The sequence below is a fragment of the Giraffa tippelskirchi genome, chromosome X (assembly GCF_054371585.1).
Source record: "Giraffa tippelskirchi isolate mGirTip1 chromosome X, T2T-mGirTip1v1.2.pri, whole genome shotgun sequence".
NCBI classification, from domain to species: Eukaryota; Metazoa; Chordata; class Mammalia; order Artiodactyla; family Giraffidae; genus Giraffa; species Giraffa tippelskirchi.
In genome coordinates, this window is record NC_137289.1 from 141047186 (window position 1) to 141064234 (window position 17049).

Below are 17049 nucleotides of genomic sequence, written 5' to 3' on the forward strand. Positions count from 1 at the left end.
ACTGTTAAAAACTACAGCAGGATAATAGGCATGAACTGGGAGGCAGGGTTGCCTGAATCAGGTTAAATGCCATTAGGATTCAGATTGCCACTCAACAGAAGTGTGAGCCTAGCAGACATATTATGCCCACCCCTTATAACCCCTGACCCCAATTATATGGCCTCTTTGAAGATAAAACATAGCTAGTTCCTTTCATCCACCTTGGGTAGTATTTGAATTTTTCTTTCATTCTTGTCCAAAGCTCATTTTCCCTACACGTACTCCACATTAAACTTGCTGACCTTTGAAAGCAAAAGGAAAAAGTCCAGGAACCCGGCTCACACTAATTCCACTGAGTTTTACCCCATACCTCGGCTTGTATGTTTGAAGAGCACATCCTTTAGAGAATGCTGAGGCCCTTCTTGATTCACTTGAGCAGTTGAGGAAAGAGAAGGCTCTGAGCCTGTGTTCTCCCACCTTCTGATGAAAATGGTAAAAGCATTTCATCTCTAGGCTGGGAGGTTGTAGAGTGAAAACAGGCTCTACTCCTCTATATGCATTTACTTACTGATCTGTTTCACTCTTCTGAAATGTTCTTGTGGGTATTATTTATCTCTTCATCCCAAGATCTTGCAAAAAGTGAGCATTTAATATATGTTTATTAAATGAATGGATGGATGGGTGAACCACAAGGAAATTCCACTTGTTACCAGTATGGATCTAAATCAATGACCCCCTGCTGCACTCACAACAGTCTTGAGTAAAGAATACTTGAGCTGGAAAGTCTTTTTCTCTCCTTCTTGCCCCAGACCTTACCTCCTTCACCAAGTTATTAACCCTTGCACAAGCCATGTAGCATTGTTTGAGTCGGAGAAATCAGCTTGATGAAAGCCCATAGCCAATGAGAACCAAAATAAAGGAAATGTAAATAGAAGTACCAAATGTAAATGGAACTACCCAGTTCCACTTCTAGGTATCTATCTGAAGAAAACCAAAACAGTAACTTGAAAATATATCTGCACCTCTATGTTCACTGCAGCATTATCTAGAATAAACAAGATGTAGAAGCAATCTAAGTGTCCATTGATAAATGAATGGATAAAGCTGTGGTCTATAAACACAATGGAAAACTATTAAGCTATAAAAAAGGGAAACCTTGCCATTTGTCACCACAAATGGACCTTGAGGGCATTATGTTAAGAGAAATAGGTCAGACAGAGAAGAACAAATACCATATGATCTCACTTATTCATGGAATCTAAAAAACCAAACCCACAGAGAACAGACTGGTGGTTGCCAAAAGTGGGGGTGGGCAAAATGGATGAAGGGGGTCAATATGTACAAACTTTCAGTTATGATATAAATAAGCCCTGGGGATGTAATATACAGCATAGTGACCATAGTTAATAATACTATAGAATATATTTGAAAGTTGCAAGCAGAATAGATCTTAAAAATTCTCAATAGAAGAAAAAAATTCTGTAACTATGAATGGTGATGGATGGTAACTAGACACTGTGGTGATCATTTCACAATATATACAAGTATTAAATCATTGTATTGTACACCTGAAACTAATATAATGTTCTATGTCAAGAAAAATAGAAAGGAAAGGCCATACTCCCCATCCGGGATTATAATGAGCTGATGTCTACAGAGGGTTTCTCTGCTGTAAGATACTATGATTACAACAATTATCATCGTTAAAATTAATTTAGTCTATTGGCAGAATCAGGTAACCCTTCTAGAATGTTATTTTCTGAGCAGAGGAAATGAAGCTGGAAGGATGGAAAGTTCAATGCACTGGTCCTGATGAAGTCTTCTCTGTGGCCCTGGGCCTTCAGGGCACAGCCTCTCACAGTGCATCACTGGCCTTGCATCTTCATTCCCAAGATGGAGATTGAGAACTTTGTATATTCTGGGCACTGCAGTAAGTGAAAGGATTAAAAAGTGACTAAGTAGTCAGGATCCCGCCCGTTCACAAGTCATAATATTCAAAATTCAACTGCCATGTCGCTTAAAAGAAGTTTGAAAACCCATGTAACTTCCTCAGCCATTTTTAAGTTGACATCTCACGTTTTGCATCACAAATTTAAATATTTACAAAGCTTAGTTACCAAAGCATTATAAATATGGATATTTTCAATTAAAGCAGACACATCATTTATTTAAATCTATCCAACAGAGTCCAAATACCATTTGATACCTAGCACCATTTGCTTTTTTTTTTAGGATACAAATAATTTTTACAGTATTTCTTTTTCTCCTTCATCTCATATTTCTGTTTCATTTCTCCCACAGAATTTTATCCTGTTGAAATTTATTTTTATGTTTGAAAGACTCCAGTCATCCTATAACACAGAAACACACACTTTTTTCCATGTGACCATCCAGTTCAACTTTCTCACCAAAGCATAGGTCAACCATAGCACTGCTTGTTCAAAATTGGAGAGCAATTACACAGCTCTGCTATGTGAGCTCTACTATGTACAAAAAAATGTCTTAATGACCCAAATAACCATGATGGTGTGGACACTCATCTAGAGTCAGACGTTCTGGAGTGTGAAGTCAAGTGGGCCTTAAGAAGCATCACTACAAACAAAGCTAGTGGACGTGATGGAATTCCAGCTAAGCTATTTCAAATCCTAAAAGATGATGCTATTAAAGTGCTGTGCTCAATAGGCCAACAAATTTGGAAAACTTAGCAGTGGCCACAGAATTGGAAAAGATCAGTTTTCATTCTAACATCAAAGAAAGGCAATACCAAAGAATGTTCAAACTACTGCACAATTTCACTCATTTCACATGCTAGCAAGTTCATGGTCAAAATCCTCCAAGGTAGGCTTCAACAGTATGTGAACCGAGAATTTCCAGATGTTCAAGCTGGATTTAAAAAAGGCAGAGGAACCAGAGAGCAAATTGCCAACGTCCGTTGGATCATAGGAAAAAAAAAGCAAGAAAATTCCAGAAAAACATCTACTTCTCCTTCATTGACTACGTTAGAGCCTTTGACTGTGTGGATCACAACAAACTGTGGAAAATTCTTCAAGAGATGGGAATACCAGACCACCTTACCTGCCTCCTGAGAAATCTGAATGCAGGTCAATAAGCAACAGTTAGAACCGGACATGGAACAATGGACTGGTTATAAATTGAGAAAGGAGTGTGTCAAAGCTATATATTGTCACCCTGCTTATTTAACTTATATGCGGAGTACATCATGTGAAATGCTGGGCTGGATGAAGCTCAAGCTGGAATCAAGACTGCTAGGATAAATATTAATAACCTCAGATATGCAGATGACACCACCTTAATAAAAGAAAGCAAAGAAGAACTAAAGAGCCTCTTGATGGAGGTGAAAGAGGAGAGTGAAAAAGCTGGCTTAAGACTCAGCATTCAAAAAACTAAGATCACAGCATCTGGTCCCACCACTTCATGGCAAATAGATGGGGAAAAAATGGAAACAGTGAAAGACTTTATTTTCTTGGGGTCCAAAATCACTGTGGACTGCAGCCATGAAATTAAAAGACGCTTGCTCCTTGGAAGAAAAGCTATGACAAAGCTAGACAGTGTATTAAAAGGAAGAAACATCACTTTGCAGACAAAGATGAGTATAGTCAAAGCTATGGTTTTTCCAGTAGTCATGTACAGATGTGCGAGTTGAGTCATAAAGAAGGCTGAGCACTGAAGAATTGATGCTTTTGAACTGTGGTGCTGGAGAAGACTTTTGAGAGTCCCTTGAACTGCAAAGGAGATCAAACCAGTCAATCCTAAAGGAAATCAGTCCTGAATATTCATTGGAAGGGCTGATGCTGAGCTGAAACTCCAATACTTTGGCCGCCTGATGCAAAGAGTCGACTCATTGGAAAAGGCCCTGGTGCTGGGAAAGATTGAAGGCGGGAGGATGGATTGGTTTGATCTCCTTGCAGTCCGAGGGACTCTCAAGAGTCTTCTACAACACCACAGTTCAAAAGCATCAACTCTTTGGTGCTCAGCTTTCTTTACAGCCCAACTTGCACATCCATACATGACTACTGGAAAAATCATAGCTTTGACTAGATGGACCTTTGTCAGCAAAGTAATGTCTCTGTGTTTTAATATGCTGTCTAGGCTGGTCATAGCTTTTCTTAAAAGGAGCAAGCGTCTTTTAATTTCATGGCTGCAGTCACCATCTGCAGTGATTCTGGAGCCCCCCAAAATAAAGTCTGTCACTATTTCCATTGTTTCCCCATCTATTTGCCATGAAGTAATGGGACCGAGTGCCATGATCTCAGTTTTTTGAATGTTGAGTTTCAAGCCAGTTTTTTCACTCTTCTGTTTCACTTTCATCAAGAGGCTCTTAAATTCCTCTTCACTTTCTGCCATAAGGGTGGTGTCACCTGCATATCTGAGGTTATTGATATTTCTCTTGGCAATCCTGATTCCAGCTTGTGCTTCATCCAGCCTGGCATTTCGCATGATGTACTCTGCATATAAGTTAAATAAGTAGGGTGACAATATACAGCCTTGACATACTCCTTTTCCAATTTGGAACCAGTCCATTGTTCTATGTCTGGTTCTAATTGTTGCTTCTTGACCTGCATACAGATTTCTCAGAAGGCAGGTAAGGTGGTCTGGTATTTCCATCTCTTGAAGAATTTTCCAGAGTTTGTTGTGATCCACAGAGTCAAAGGCTTTGGCATAGTCAATAAAGCAGAAGTAGATATTTTTCTGAACTCTCTTGCTTTTTTGATGAGCCAACAGATGTTGGCAATTTGCTCTCTGGTTCCTCTGCCTTTTCTAAATCCAGCTTGAACATCTGGAATTTCTCAGTTCATATATGGTTGAAGCCTTACTTAGACAATTTTGAGCATTACTTTGCTAGCGTGTGAGACGAGTGCAATTGTGCGGTAGTTTGAACATTCTTTGGCATTGCCTTTCTTTGAGGTTGGAATGAACACTGACCTTTTCCAGTCCTGTGGCCACTGCTGAGTTTTCAAAATTTGCTGGCATAGTGAGCACAGCACTTTTATAGCATCATCTTTTAGGATTTGAAATAGCTCAACTGGAATTCCATCACCTCCACTAGCTTTGTTTGTAGTCATGCTTCCTAAGGCCCACTTGACTTCCCATTCCAGGATGTCTGGTTCTAGGTGAGTGATCACACCATCGTGGTTATCTGGGTCATTAAGATCTTTTTGTATAGTTTTTCTGTGTATTCTTGCCACCTCTTCTTAATACCTTAGTAGAAGGAGCATTGCTGTCCACAAGGGGGAAAAATATAAATATGTTCCTGGGAAATAATGAAATTTAATCAATCCTCTCCTTCAGAAATATGAAATGTTTCGCCTTTCTGATTTTTGTTTTGTTTTCCAATAAAATAGGGCAAAAAACTTTATTGGATACACACTGCTGAGTATGAAAATTCTCTTAATTTCTCACTATGGTGCTACTGGGTAAGGAGGAGAAAGAGGAAATAATTAACGAGAAGCCCAAAAGGTGAACCACATACAAATTGAAAAGATTTGCACATTTACATGTTTCCCGTCTTCAAAATAATAATAGCGCCCATTATCTGAATGCTTACTATTTGCCAGTCATTATGCCGAGCACCTCAGAAGGATTCTGTTGAGTCCTCTATTATTGTTCCCACTTCATGCATGAGGAAACTGAAGCTCTGCTGCCGCTGCTGCTGCTGCTAAGTCGCTTCAGTCGTGTCTGACTCTTAGCGACCCCACGGATTGCAGCCTACCAGGCTCCTCCATCCATGGAATTTTCCAGGCAAGAGTACTGGAGTGGGTTGCCATTGCTTTCTCCAAACTGAAGCTCAGCGAAGTTAAATAACTGGAGTATATCTAGGGAATAGTAGGATTGGAATTTGAACCCAAACAGTATACACAGTGAACCTGCACTTTCCACCACCACATTCTACTGGTTCTAGGCCCCAAACTCCAACATATCTCAGTTATGGGGAACACTAATGTTTCTTCCAAACATTTGCAAGGAAAGATACAATCAGAAGCTGTCAAATCTCTCAAAGCAAAAGAAAGTAGTATCTCAAAGTAAGTTTTTAACCTTTATGTATGCCCATGGATACATGGCAAACAATGAAAGGAATCCGGGAGTATTAAAAATTACCAGTTATACTAAAAGCAAAATAAAAGAGCTAGAGTATTTTCATCTTAATCTATTTTCCCGAGTTTCTGTTAGGTTAGAAGAACTGTCAAGTAATAGTCTATTTTAAATTCAAAACTGACACAGACTTTAAAGTTAAAAGAACTTATACTAAAGGTTGTGGGGGTGGGGGAGGAAGCATCTGGCTGGCGAATCGCTCAGTTCAGCTCTTTGTCATGTAACATCTCAGTCCTAGTACATCTTTCTGATGTTCACATTTGCATCATTCAGAACAGCACTGTTTGGACCTACTGTCTATCATCAGTGACTAGGTGGTCTGGCTGTTTACCTCTAATTCTTCCAAATTTGCTAAAGAAGAAAAAGACTTTCATGTTGAGTTTTATTTTTAAAATTCTTTCTCAAAGGCCTCAGTACTCCTCCATAATGTATACTTTAAACGTTAAAAACGTGACTCTTTAATATAAAGTGAGCACATATCACAGATTATTTCTCTCATTAATCAGAAAATAAAGCAGGTTCAAAGGATAATGTGAGAGACCGAATATATATAAGAACAGAAAGAAAGAATGTAGGAATAAGATTATAAAATTTGATACAAAAGTACTTCCTCCTACAGAGCAACAAAAATGTAACCATATATTTTACTGGACAGAAATTATTTACGTACATCTCAGTTCAGTTCAGTTCAGTCACTCAGTCATGTCCGACTCTTTGCAACCCTATGGACTGCAGCATGCCAGGCTTCCCTGTCCATCACCAATTCCTGGAGCTTGATCAAACTCATGTCCATTGTATCGGTGATGCCATCCAATCATCTCATCCTCTGTCGTCCCCTTCTCCTCTTGCCTTCAGTCTTTCCCAGCATCAGTCTTTTCCAATGAGTCAGTTCTTCGCATTAGGTGGGCAAAGTATTGAAGCTTCAGCTTCAGCATCAGTCCTTCCAACGAATATTCAGGACTGATTTCCTATAGGATTGACTGGTTTGATTTCCTTTCTATCCAAGGACCTCTCAACAGTCTTCTCCAACACCACAGTTCAAAAGCATCAATTCTTCGGGGCTCAGCTTTCTTTATGGTCCAACTCTCACATCCATACATGACTACTGGAGAAACCATAGATTTGACTAGACGGACCTTTGTCAGTAAAGTAATGTCTCTGCTTTTTAATATGCTATCCAGCTTCGTCATAGCTTTTCTACTAAGAAGCAGGTGTCTTTTAATTTCATGGCTGCAGTCACCATCTGAGGTGATTTTGGAGCCCAAGAAAGTAAAGTTTTTCACTATTTTCGTTGTTTCCCCATCTATTTACCATGAAGTGATGGGACCAAGAACTTCTAGATGTTCAAACTGGATTTAGAAAAGGCAGAGGAACCAGAGATCAAATTGCCAACATCTGCTGGATCATAGAAAAAGCAAGAGAATTCCAGAAAAACATCCACTTCTGCTTCATTGACTATGCTAAAGCCTTTGACTGTGTGGATCACAGCAAACTGTGAAAAATTCTTCAAGAGATGGGAATACCAGACCACCTTACCTGCCTCCTGAGAAATCTGTATGCAGGTCAAGAAGCAACAGTTAGAACTGGACATGGAACAACAGACTGTTTCCAAATTGGGAAAGAGTACGTCAAGGCTGTATATTGTCACCTTGCTTATTTAACTTATATGCAGAGTACATCATGCAAAATGCTAGACTGGACTGAATGAAGCACAAGCTGGAATCAAGATTGCAGGGAGAAATATAAATAACCTCAGATATGAAGATGATATCACTATTTTGGCAGAAAGTGAAGAGGAACTAAAGAGCCTCTTGATGAAAGTGAAAGAGGAGAGTGAAAAAGCTGGCTTAAAACTCAACATTCAAAAGACTAAGATCACGGCATTCGGTTCCATCACTTCATTTCCATCTGAATCAGACCAAAAAAAATGTGAAGTTATCATATAATCTCTCAGAGGCTAGGCCTCAGTCAAGAGCAAATAGTAAATCAAACAAAGGTATATTTCCTTCTAGAATTAAATAATCCTTGGGTGGGCCTGTAGAAAAAGCTCCTGTATGTCACTGAAAGGATACATAGTCATCCTTTTGTCTTATTTCCAAGTTTTAGATAATTTTTCTGAACAAATTTTATACCTAAAAAGCATCTGATTGGCAACAGGCATGGAATTTTAGTTTCACAGTCTTCAAAATTCCCATGAGCAAGAGTATCCTTTGTAGAGTCTATCGTGATTTACGATTCTCATGAAGGTATTAGTCATTTAGTCGTGTCCAACTCTTTGTGACTCCATGGACTGTAGCCTGCCACGCTCCTCTCTCTATGGAATTCTCCAGGCAAGAATACTGGAATGGGTTGCCATTCCCTTCTCCAAGGGATCTTCCTGACCCAGGGATCGAACCTGGGTCTCCTGCAGTGCAGGCAGCTTCTTTACCATCTGAGCCACCAGATTCAGCCTGGTGATTCTGGACTTCCAGCTTAATCTCTGGCAATCAATTTATTCCAGATGGTGTCAGGTAAATGCACTCCCATCCTGTGACTTCTTCATCAAATTTGGTGCTAGAACCAAATCCCAGTCTACTTCTAAGCTCCCTCCCTTCTCTTCCCCAGCACTGATTCTAAAGCCTGAAGGACATTGAGAAACTACTGTCAAGAGTCTTCCGGGGGAGGACACAATCTATTTTTGAGTCACTCTGCCTTAAGTTCCACTGGGTTCACTGTTGAGGTATTGTCATCTGTCTTCTTCAGGAAGGACAACTGAAACTGGGGGCTCTGGAAGGCAGTAAATTGGTTCCTGCTTATGCAGTGCCTTCTCTCAATTCACCTTCACCCTTACACAGGCTTGTGTGGCTCAGAAATGCTTCAGGGAGGACCTCATATTTGACCAGGCCCTTGGAGTATGTGTAGGGCTTAGAAGCATGGAAAGAAGAGTTGAGGGCATTCCACACAGGAATACTAAGGTGAGCAAAGGCATAGAGTGAGAACAAGAATGCAGCCATTGTGGCTTCACTAGAGCCAAGGTTTGGAGATGTGAGAAACAAAGAGTGACAAGTAAGGGTTGTGGGGTATAGGATATAAGTAGAAGGTAACATTTGTTGAGTACCTACTATGCGTCAGGTATTTTTGAGACTCATTTTGCAATGTCAATTTCAAATATTATTCCTTATTCCCCAAGTCAATATGTTAGAGAGAGACCTTTCACAATTAAAATATAGAAACAGAGTAGTCCTCCGAAGATTACATATATATCTTCCATTTCCCTTATCAGTAAACCACCATCAGATGCCAACTTTTTCTAGAAAAATTTGTCCTGAGCGTGGCCTCAGCTGAAAGCTAAACACAACCTATTCTCTGCTGCTTGTGTCTTACATGACAAATTGTGCCTGAAATTGATATAGCCATCACAATAATCACTATTCTGGCTAATGTTTACTGAGTAATTATTATGTGTCAAGACTGTTCCATGCAATCCCCATAACAAGCCTTCAGGGTAAGCACTACAATCAATTTCCAATTTGTAGAAAAGGAGTCTGTGAAATGAAGACAGAAGCAATAAAGGCAAGGCCCCAGAGTCGAAAAGTGATGGTACTAGGATTTGAATTCAGGCCTCTGACTCCACACTGAAGAGAAATCTACAAAAGAAAAGCTGCTGCAATGGCTACATGGTGACTGTGGCTCTTCCCAGCCTTCCAGTTTCATGGGCACCTGTCTCCTGGCACTCTCACATCTCACCTCCACCCTTCCAGTCTGACCAAAAGTCAAGAGCAAACACGCTGACAAAATTGCTTCACCTGAAATAATAAAGGCACAACATCTCAATCATGCATGGCAGTGAAAGAGAGAAAGTAAAGGAATGAAGAGACAGGTAAAGGGCAGTGGACACAGTGGTTAGGCTGGTAATCTGGAACTAGACTTTCTGAGTTCAAATCCTGGCTTCATGACTCATTAGTTATGTGACCCGGAGGAAGTTACTTACCTTCTCTGTGCTTTACTTTCCCCATCTGCAAAATGAGGATAATGATACACCCTACCTGTAGGTCCTTATAAGGGTTAAACGAGTGAATATTTGCAAAGCATATAGAACAGTGCCTGAGATGTTTAAAAACAGGATATAAAATAGAGAAACAAATGCAAGACTAGATTAGCAGATCCTCTTCAGGCAAGGAAAAGGGTTTCAAAAGGCCATCAGTCAAAAACTTTGCTCACAAATCTAAAGCTAAACTACACCAAGGGCAGCAGCTGGCATGCAGTGGGGGCAGGCATGATTAATTTGCTTTGGTTCCAACACAGCAGCACTGCTATGTATGATAGATGTGTCTTTCAAGTTCGAGAACAGAAAAGCTTCTGAGTACAAGTGTTCAGTAAAGAGGGCTAACCATCTCCCTTCAGTAATTCAATTTTCCTAGTGGGTGATCCATTCATTGTGCTGACTGAAAATGGCCAGTCAGCCACTGTGTGTGTGTTTAGTCGCTCAGTTGTGTCCGATTCTTTGTGACCCTGTGGACTGTAGCCCCCCAGGCTCCTTTGTCCATGGGGATTCTCCAGGCAAGAATACTGGAGTGGGTTGCCATGTCCTGCTCCAGGGGATCTTCTCAACCCAGGGATTGAATCCAGGTCTCCCGCATTGCAGGTGGATTCTTTACCACTGAGCCACCAGGGAAGCCCAAGAATACTGGAGTGGGTAGCCTATTTCTTCCGCAGGGGATCTTCCCGACCCAGGAATCAAACCAGGGTCTCCTCCATTGCAGGCGTATTCTTTACCAGCTGAGTTACCAGGGAAGCCACATGAGATACTATTTGCCAAGAATGGGAATTATCCCTATTTGGATAATATCCCATCAAAACTATGTAGTAAAAGTCATAAAATCGCCAAATTGTACATAGCTCATTAAGTAACTGAAGAGGGGCAAGATTGGTGGGCTGAGTCTTGCCACATTAGCCAGATCCTCCTATTTTTTTCCTCCTGAAGATTTTTGCCTTCTATACCAGCTAGATTTGGTCCTTTCCCTTTTAGGGCCTTTTTTTCTATAAACCTCACCTCATTATGGCATCATTTTATCAAGCAATGGACTTAATGACACATAATGACTTGCAGAGATGATGCTCCTGTGAGTCCCTTAACTGTGTATCATAAAAGCACAAGTCCTCTGACACCCTGCATAGTTGTTCTGTTGCTCTGCCACTATCTATCTTTTATTTTTTAGCAATAATGTTGTCAGTTCTTTTATTTATTTTTTTAATTGGAGGATAATTACTTTACAATGTTGTTAGTTTCTGCTGTACAACAACGTGAATCAGTCACATAGTATACATATATCCCCTCACTCTTGAGCCTCTTCCTCCTACCCTCCCTTCCCACCCCTCTCAGTCATCACAGAGCACCGTGTGTTATACAGCAGCTTCCCACTGGCTATCTACTTTACACATGGCAGTGTATATAGGTCAGTGCTACTCTCTCAATTAGTCTCACTCTCCCCTTCTCCCCACTCCCATGTCCACATGTCTGTTCTCTATTCCTGCATCTCTATTACTGCCTGCAAATAGGTTCATCTGAACCATTTTTCTAGATCTCCATATATAGGCCTTAATATAAGATACTTGTTTTTCTTTCTTACTTCACATGGATACTGTTTATCTTTTCTTTTCAGTGGTTGCTTACACTGCTTTTCTTCATCAATTCCTTTCTTCCCAGATCACTGCTAAAAGTCAATGCTTCCACCTCATGCAGTAAAATAGGTTCTAACATGTATAGCTGTTACAAAATATTGAGGAAAGTAGATCAATAGAAAGCAAAATAATTTTTAGTTCCACAGAGTTTGTCTTGATAAAATTTAACATTTAATTGTGTCAAACAAGTAAAATATTCTAGCAAAATATGAAGTTTATAGAAATAGTAGCTATATTTTATTGCTATCTTTTTCTCTAAAACAGATTTTGCTGTCAAAACTGTTTTCTACACCTTTCAATGTGATACTCTTTGTTTTTTTAAAAACTTTTTATTTTGTATTGGGGTATAGCTGATGAACAAACAATGTTGTGATAGTTTCAGGTGAACAGCAAAGGGATTCAGCCATACACATACATGTATCCATTCTCCCCCAAACTCCCCTCCCATGCAGACTGCCACATAACTTGACCAGAGTTCCATGTGCTGTACAGCAGGTCCTTGTTGGTTATCCATTTTAAATAGAGCAGTGTGTACATGTCCATATCAAACTCCCTAACTATCCCTTCCCCCCATCCTTCCTCCCCACCACCCCCCTTCCCCAGCAGCCATAAGTTTGCTCCCCAAGGCTGAGTCTCTAAATGTGATAGTCTTATCTTAGGGGCAAAATCTTCTTCAGATACCTTAATTTTAAAATGTATCAAAGAGCAAAGTAAGGCAGATTCATGTTTCAGACTGGTAACCTATTAGAAATGCATTTACTTCTTCCCTGGCTTCTGTTTTTCCCTAGCTTTCTTTCCCCTTTCCCTTTAGAGTTGGGCTATTTGCATAGGAGACCCTCCTTCTTGCCAAGGACCCTCACTTCCCCTCAACACACATAAAACACAAAGGTTCTAAACAGAACATTTAATTTGGTTATAACCAAAGAATCCCAACAGGAAATTATGTATAATTTCATGTTCTACTCATAAACACCAGGTGTTACTTGTCTTTTGTTAAGGGATTATTTGTACCTCATGTTTTACCAAAATTACCGTATGTGACGCTCTTTGGTTGCTAAGTCCCTTCTTAACATTATGCCGCAAATATCCAAAACAACTAACTATAGCCCTACAAAAGATACAGTTCTTTGTTATTGACTATCACACTGCTGATTCATCATCAACGCACTTATTTGTACTGTCCTGTTACTTGGTCCCATTTGTGATAAAGATGTACGGATGTGCCTATTAGCTGGCTGACATCAGAGGAACAGGCTGTGTCCATTTGCTGTTTTCAAGGAAAGCCAAATGATCTATAAAACTTTCTAGTAGAACCTTTATCTTATCTAATAAGCAGACTTAATGATTATTAGTCTCGAGTTTTTGAATCTCTGTTTTTCTCCAACTGACTCAAGGTGTGTCATGAAAATGTTGAAGAAATTAGCAAATGAACGCTCAGAACAGGAGAAAATAAAAGCAAATGACACAACTGACAAAGAATTAATTTCCAAAATATACAAGCAGCTCATACAGCTCAGTACCAGAAAAACAAACAGCCCAATCAAAAAGTGGGAAAAAGACCTAAAAAGACATTTCTCCAAAGAAGACATACAGATGGCTAACTAAGATGGCTTTTCATCTTTATATGAAAAGATGCTCAACATCACTCATTATTGCTACTGCTAAGTCACCTCAGTCGTGTCTGACTCTGTGCCACCCCACAGATGGCAGCATTATTAGAGAAATGCAAATCAAAACTACAATGAGATAGCACCTCAGACCAGTCAGAATGGTTATTCTCAGAAAGTCTACAAACAATAAGTGCTGGAGAGCATGTGGAGAAAAGGGAACCCTCTTGCATTGCTGATGGGAATGTAAATTGATACAGTCACTATGGAAGACGGTATGGAGATTCCTTAAAAACCTAAGACTAAAACTACCACATGACCCAACAACCCCACTCTTAGGCATATACCCTGAGGAAACCAAAACTGAAAACAACACATGTACCCCAATGTTCATTGCAGCACTATTTATAATAGCAAGAACATGGAAGCAACCTAGATGTCCACTGTCTGATGAATGACTAAAGAAGCTGTGGTACATATATACAATAAAATACTACTCAGCCATAAAAAGGAACAGATTTGAGTCAGTTCTAATGAAGTGGATGAACCTATAGCCTATTATACAGAGTGAAGTAAATCAGAAAGATAAATATAAATATGGTGGCTTTTGAGTGTTTGCGTGTCTCCTGCAGAGGCACGGGTCAGCAGTGACCTGCCACAGGGACAGGGGCTCTGGCTGCAGCAGACCTGGGTCATATAGCATAAGCCTTCTTGGAGGAGGTCGCCATTAGCCCCACTACAGAGCTGCCAAGTAGACGATCCACAATCTGCAGAAAAATTATAGCAAAGAAATTCTCACAGTTAAGAAAATTCTAGGACCCACAACAGAATTCCCAGCCTGGGGATCCTGCAAAGGGACTGAGAACCCCAGGGAATTTTACTTTGGAGGCCAGTGGGAGACTGACCCAGACTTACCTGTGAGTACCCAGGAGTCTCCAGTGGAGGCATGGCCTCAGGCAAAACAACAGGGAGGGAACACAGCCCTGCTCATCAACAGAAAATTGGATTAAAGGTCTATTGAGCATGGCATCTACTGACTCAGTGGACATGAGCTTAAGTAAACTCTGGGACTTGGTGATGGACAGGGAGGCCTGGCGTGATGCAGTCCATGGGGTAGCAAAGAGTCAGACACGATCGAGGAACTGAACTGAACTGAACAGAGCATAGCAAAATGGTTGTCTGAGAAGGCCTCACAAATAGCTGTGAAAAGAAGAGAAGGGAAAGGCAAAGGAGAAAAGGAAAGATATGCCCATTTGAATGCAGAGTTCCAAAGAATAGCAAGGAGAAATAAGAAAGCCTTCCTCAGCAATCAATGCAAAGAAATAGAGGAAAACAACACAATGGGAAAGACTAGAGATCTCTTTAAGAAAATTAGAGACACCAAGGGAACATTTCATGTAAAGATGGGCACAATAAAGGACAGAAATGGTATGGACTTAACAGAAGCAGAAGATATTAAGAAGAGGTGGCAAGAATACACAGAAGAAGTATGCAAAAAAGATCTCCATGACCCAGATAACCACGATGATGTGATCACTCATCTAGAACCAGACATCCTGGAATGCGAAGTCAAGTGGGCCTTAGGAAGCACTGCTAAGAACAAAGCTAGTGGAGGTGATGGAATTTCAGTTCAGCTATTTCAAATCCTGAAAGATGATGCTGTGAAAGTGCTGCACTCAATATGCCAACAAATTTGGAGAACTCAGCAGTGGCCACAGGACTGGAAAAGGTCAGTGTTCATTCCAATCCCAAAGAAAGGCAATGTCAAAGAATGCTCAAACTACAGTACTATTGCACTCATCTCACACGTTAGCAAAGTAATGCTCAAAATTGTCCAATAGAGGTTTCGACAGTACACGAACCAAGAACTTCCAGATGTTCAAGCTGGATTTAGAAAAGGCAGAGGAACCAGAGATCAAATTGCCAACATCCGTTCTATCACTGAAAAAGCAAGAGAGTTCCAGAAAAACATCTACTTCTGCTATATTGACTATGCTAAAGTCTTTGACAGTGTGGACCATAACAAACTCTGGAAAATTCTTCAAGAGATGGGAATACCAGACCACCTTACCTGCCTCCTGAGAAATCTGCATGCAGGTCAAGAAGCAACAGTTAGAACCTTTCTTGGAACAACAGACTGGTTCCAAATTGGGAGAGGAGTACGTCAAGGCTGTATATTGTCACCCTGTTTATTTAACTTATATGCAGAGTATATCATGTGAAATGTTGGGCTGGATGAAGCACAAGCTGGAATCAAGATCACTGGGAGAAATATCAAACCTCTGCAAATATGCAGATAACACCACCCTTACGGCAGAAAGTGAAGAGGAACTGAAGAGCCTCTTGATGAAAGTGAAAGAGGACAGTGAAAAAGCTGGCTTAAACCTCAGCATTCACAAAACTAAGATCATGACAACCGGTCCCATCACTTCACGGCAAATAGATGGGGAAACAGTGGAAACAGTGACAGACTTTATTTTTTGGGGCTCCAAAATCAGTGCAGATGGTGACTGCAGCCTTGAAATTAAAAGACGCTTGCTCCTTGGAAGAAAAGTTATGACCAACCTAGACAGCATTTTAAAAAGCAGAGACATTAACTTCGTTGACAAAGGTCTGTCTAGTCAAAGCTATGTTTTTTTCCAGTAGTCATATATGGATGTGCAAGTTGGACCATAAAGAAAGCTGAGCACCAAAGAATTGATGCTTTTGAACTGTGGTCTTGGAGAAGACTCTTGAGAGTCCCTTGTACTGCAAGGAGATCCAACCAGTCCATCCTAAAGGAAATCAGTCCTGAATATTCATTGGAAGGACTGATGTTGAAGCTGAAGCTCCAATACTTTGGCCACCTGATGAGAAGAACTGACTCATTAGAAAAGACCCTGATGCTGGGAAAGATTGAAGGCAGGAGGAGAAGGGGACGACAGAGGATGAGATGGTTGGATGGCATCGCCGACTTGATGGACATGCGTTTGAGGAAGCTCTAGGAGTTGGTGATGGACAGGGAGGCCTGGCGTGCTTAGTCCATGGAGTTGCAAAGATTCGGACACCACTGAGTGGCTGAACTGAACTGATACATACATATGGAATCTAAAAATGTGGTACTGATGAATTTATTTTCAGGGCAGCAATGGAGAAACAGACATAGGGAACAGACCCATGGACATGGGGGGAGGGGAGGAGGGATAGGGAGAGATGTATGGAGAGAGTAACTTGGAAGTTTACAATACTATATGTAAAATAGATAGCCAGTGGGAATTTGGTGTATGACTCAGGGAACCCAAACAGGAGCTCTGTGACAATCTAGAAGGGTGGGATGGGGAAGGAGATGGGAGGGAGGTTCTGGAGGGAGGGGACATGGCTGATTCTCCTTGATGTATGACAGAAAACCACAAAATTCTGTAAAGGAATTATCCTTCAATTAAAAAAATAAAATAAATAAATAAATAAAAGAAATTAGCAAATGAAATTAACTTTAGTTCAACCTAAACTTGGTTGGATGTCTTCATTTTGAAGGTAGTAAATTTATCAAATTAAATACAAATATGATGAAAAAATTAAAAGGAAAAAATCCTACTTTTCCTCTGTGGTAGATATAGATACTGTTTTACAAAGCTTAGTGGATTCTAAAATAAAACAAAAGCAAAAATAATTTAAAAAATTGATATATCTAAAATTAAGTGTTGAAAGTTCT

At 40.3% G+C, this 17049-nt stretch overlaps 1 protein-coding gene across 1 annotated transcript in view; it reads right to left on the reverse strand.

Moving 5' to 3' along the window:
• Positions 1–1207: 1207 nt before the first annotated feature.
• The window catches only part of LOC145536252 (uncharacterized), a 241829-nt gene continuing 225987 nt past the window's right edge, over positions 1208–17049 (reverse strand). Inside the window, exon 6 of the transcript XR_014075721.1 lies at positions 1208–1904. The gene's annotated coding sequence lies outside the window, so the exon portion shown is untranslated. The remainder of the gene's footprint in view (positions 1905–17049) is intronic.